The sequence below is a fragment of the Schistocerca americana genome, unplaced genomic scaffold (assembly GCF_021461395.2).
Source record: "Schistocerca americana isolate TAMUIC-IGC-003095 unplaced genomic scaffold, iqSchAmer2.1 HiC_scaffold_112, whole genome shotgun sequence".
Lineage (NCBI taxonomy): Eukaryota > Metazoa > Arthropoda > Insecta > Orthoptera > Acrididae > Schistocerca > Schistocerca americana.
This window is the reverse complement of record NW_025725176.1, coordinates 442,501-447,500: the sequence shown is the minus strand read 5'-3', so window position 1 is coordinate 447,500 and position 5,000 is coordinate 442,501.

Below are 5,000 nucleotides of genomic sequence, written 5' to 3'. Positions count from 1 at the left end.
GTTCGAGAGAGGCGCAATCGCCCGGAGTTTGGCGAGTAGACGCTTTAGGTGCGACCACCCGTGCTCCCAACTGAGCTTGCCGCTGCCGACAGAGGCCCGGGAGCGTGCTGTCGTGGCATTGCCGGCGGGAGACAACACGCGCCACCTACGGTGGCCGGCAGCTCCAACGCCAGCGCCACAGAAGGACAAAAGCCCCACTTGGGTGCCGAAGCGAACTCTCCCAGCACAGCGCACGCGCCAACACGTCCGCACAGCTGCGATACAAACCACCTGCGAGAACCGCAGAGGCGACCGAGCAGCAGACGGCGTCGCGGCGCCGAGCGCCGGGCGGCGGCGCATCCTCAGCGCACACAGTCCTCAATCGGACCAGCACACTGCAGATGTCCACCGCGCTTCGCACCGGGCCCGCGAGGACCTACTTTGGCCGCACGGCGCCGCGTGCAGGGTGCGCCGGCGCGCAGCTGCGCCGCCTGCCGCCTCCGTCGGCCGGCGCGCCTGCCACTGGCCGCCCCCACCAGCCGGCTGTAGCGCGTGCGCCCACGCACCGCGCGGCCAGCACGCCGGGAGGCCCCCCCTCACCGGCCGGGGACGGTCCCACCCAGCCACCGCCGCGTATCGCTTCACACCCACATGCCATTCACGTTCGTGGGCATGGTGGGTATCGCTGAAACAACCGGTTGGTAGCTCAACCGATCGTCGCCATCACTGATTCACCTCTAGCGAGAACAACCGCACCACAACGGTTTACCAGTTGTTCATTTGCGTAACGTCACCAGCAAACGTAGACGTCCATCGCCATTTGCAAATTCAACGATTGTTGCATGCCTGTGTCAGGTGTCACGACACACTATGTCTGCCCACATACACGCAACAACATGTGCACGCTTCGCGAACACGTGGAAGGTGGCCCCCGTACGTATGCGATGTCCATTGCGCGAACGACTGTCAACCGGCCTCTGTCGCATGTCGCAGATGTGGAACGCAGTGCACCATGCTGTCACGGTGTGTGAGAAGAGACGACTACGTCTGACAACACGCGCCACTACATCAACAGACGGCTCATGCTGATCGCCATCCAGGGCATACCACACTGCAATCCGGCTCTTATAGGGAGACGACACATAGCTGAGTGCACAACAGTTGGACCGCATGGTTCGCCGTTGTTGGCGCAGTCGTTGTACGGTCACATGTACCACGATGTATCATTCAGTACATGAGGACCAATGTGCAGTACAGTGTGTGATTTGGACGTACAACATCAGCGGACAGTTGACACAGGCCGTACCACAGCGTAGGCTAAGTGCTTCGCCATGCGAATGCCAATGAACAACTGCGAAGGGCATTGAGCATGTACGTCCTGCTGCCATCCACATTACAGTGTATCGCTGCAAGGTGTTTAACATGAAGCGATACACTGGGGACCAGGCAGTGCGAGTAGCAAACTATATTGCGGGGGTTGCAGTTAGGCAACACTACACTAATTTAACGCGTCGTATGACAATTACAGAGCGGGTTAAGGCCCAACGTGTGTTGGGTTAAGGCCCAACGTGTGTTGGGTTAAGGCCCAACGTGTGTTGGGTTAAGGCCCAACGTGTGTTGGGTTAAGGCCCAACGTGTGTTGGGTTAAGGCCCAACGTGTGTTGGGTTAAGGCCCAACGTGTGTTGGGTTAAGGCCCAACGTGTGTTGGGTTAAGGCCCAACGTGTGTTGGGTTAAGGCCCAACGTGTGTTGGGTTAAGGCCCAACGTGTGTTGGGTTAAGGCCCAACGTGTGTTGGGTTAAGGCCCAACGTGTGTTGGGTTAAGGCCCAACGTGTGTTGGGTTAAGGCCCAACGTGTGTTGGGTTAAGGCCCAACGTGGGTTGGGTTAAGGCGCAACGTGGGTTGGGTTAAGGCCCAACGTGGGTTGGGTTAAGGCGCAACGTGGGTTGGGTTAAGGCGCAACGTGGGTTGGGTTAAGGCGCAACGTGGGTTAGGTTAAGGCGCAACGTGGGTTAGGTTAAGGCGCAACGTAGGTTAGGTTAAGGCGCAATATAGGTTAGGTTAAGGCGCAATATAGGTTAGGTTAAGGCGCAATATAGGTTAGGTTAAGGCGCAATATAGGTTAGGTTAAGGCGCAATATAGGTTAGGTTAAGGCGCAATATAGGTTAGGTTAAGGCGCAACGTAGGTTAGGTTAAGGCGCAACGTAGGTTAGGTTAAGGCGCAACATAGGTTAGGTTAAGGCGCAACATGGGTTAGGTTAAGGCGCAATATAGGTTAGGTTAAGGCACAATATGGGTTAGGTTAAGGCACAATATGGGTTAGGTTAAGGCACAATATGGGTTAGGTTAAGGCACAATATGGGTTAGGTTAAGGCACAATATGGGTTAGGTTAAGGCACAATATGGGTTAGGTTAAGGCACAATATGGGTTAGGTTAAGGCACAATATGGGTTAGGTTAAGGCACAATATGGGTTAGGTTAAGGCACAATATGGGTTAGGTTAAGGCACAATATGGGTTAGGTTAAGGCACAATATGGGTTAGGTTAAGGCACAATATGGGTTAGGTTAAGGCACAATATGGGTTAGGTTAAGGCACAATATGGGTTAGGTTAAGGCACAATATGGGTTAGGTTAAGGCACAATATGGGTTAGGTTAAGGCACAATATGGGTTAGGTTAAGGCACAATATGGGTTAGGTTAAGGCACAATATGGGTTAGGTTAAGGCACAATATGGGTTAGGTTAAGGCACAATATGGGTTAGGTTAAGGCACAATATGGGTTAGGTTAAGGCACAATATGGGTTAGGTTAAGGCACAATATGGGTTAGGTTAAGGCACAATATGGGTTAGGTTAAGGCACAATATGGGTTAGGTTAAGGCACAACGTGGGTTAGGTTAAGGCACAACGTGGGTTAGGTTAAGGCACAACGTGGGTTAGGTTAAGGCACAACGTGGGTTAGGTTAAGGCACAACGTGGGTTAGGTTAAGGCACAACGTGGGTTAGGTTAAGGCACAACGTGGGTTAGGTTAAGGCACAACGTGGGTTAGGTTAAGGCACAACGCGGGTTAGGTTAAGGCACAATACGGGTTAGGTTAAGGCACAATACGGGTTAGGTTAAGGCACAATACGGGTTAGGTTAAGGCACAATACGGGTTAGGTTAAGGCACAATACGGGTTAGGTTAAGGCACAATACGGGTTAGGTTAAGGCACAATACGGGTTAGGTTAAGGCACAATACGGGTTAGGTTAAGGCACAATACGGGTTAGGTTAAGGCACAATACGGGTTAGGTTAAGGCACAATACGGGTTAGGTTAAGGCACAATACGGGTTAGGTTAAGGCACAATACGGGTTAGGTTAAGGTACAATACGGGTTAGGTTAAGGCACAATACGGGTTAGGTTAAGGCACAATACGGGTTAGGTTAAGGCACAATATGGGTTAGGTTAAGGCACAATATGGGTTAGGTTAAGGCACAATATGGGTTAGGTTAAGGCACAATATGGGTTAGGTTAAGGCACAATATGGGTTAGGTTAAGGCACAATATGGGTTAGGTTAAGGCACAATATGGGTTAGGTTAAGGCACAATATGGGTTAGGTTAAGGCACAATATGGGTTAGGTTAAGGCACAATATGGGTTAGGTTAAGGCACAATATGGGTTAGGTTAAGGCACAATATGGGTTAGGTTAAGGCACAACGTGGGTTAGGTTAAGGCACAACGTGGGTTAGGTTAAGGCACAACGTGGGTTAGGTTAAGGCACAACGTGGGTTAGGTTAAGGCACAACGTGGGTTAGGTTAAGGCACAACGTGGGTTAGGTTAAGGCACAACGTGGGTTAGGTTAAGGCACAACGTGGGTTAGGTTAAGGCACAATACGGGTTAGGTTAAGGCACAATACGGGTTAGGTTAAGGCACAATACGGGTTAGGTTAAGGCACAATACGGGTTAGGTTAAGGCACAATACGGGTTAGGTTAAGGCACAATACGGGTTAGGTTAAGGCACAATACGGGTTAGGTTAAGGCACAATACGGGTTAGGTTAAGGCACAATACGGGTTAGGTTAAGGCACAACGTGGGTTAGGTTAAGGCACAACGTGGGTTAGGTTAAGGCACAACGTGGGTTAGGTTAAGGCACAACGTGGGTTAGGTTAAGGCACAACGTGGGTTAGGTTAAGGCACAACGTGGGTTAGGTTAAGGCACAATACGGGTTAGGTTAAGGCACAATACGGGTTAGGTTAAGGCACAATACGGGTTAGGTTAAGGCACAATACGGGTTAGGTTAAGGCACAATACGGGTTAGGTTAAGGGACAATACGGGTTAGGTTAAGGCACAATACGGGTTAGGTTAAGGCACAATACGGGTTAGGTTAAGGCACAATACGGGTTAGGTTAAGGTACACATTGTTGTAAGGAAAGGTGTTTTGGGGGGGGGGGGGCCGGTTTGTTGATTGTGATTATCGTAAGTAAATGACTGCGGCATCATCTGATTTGCCACGTCAGGGTGCACCTTTGGCTCATAACAGGCGGCGCTCTGATTCCATGCTTGTGGCAGACCTGTGTCTTTCATTCCTGCCATTGTTTGTGTGCTGTGACAGGAGGCAGTATTGTGATGTTGGGTGTACCCCTGTGTAGGACATGTGTGGGTGTTGGTGGCTTAGCTGAGCAATGGTGGTTGTCGGAAGGGTGGGATATTCTGTTTTGTGAGTGGACCTCCCGGTCTGGTTATGATAGTGTGGATAGTCTAATGTGGCGGAGAGGATGCACTGGGTGTTGTTCCATGCTGGTGCTTACATATTGTCTCTGTGCCTGTTACAGGCAGAGAGTAGTGCGTGATAAGAGTGTCTGGCTGACGTGTGGTTGTGATTGTGAGCAGAGTCTTTCAGCATGTATACGGACAGTTGTATACATTATCTGTATTTTGATGGCTCTATCTATTACTAATCAGCGCCGTGTATACGTTTCATCCGGTTCCAGTCGAAACTGTTGTATCTCTGTACATTAGTGACACGGCGAGGC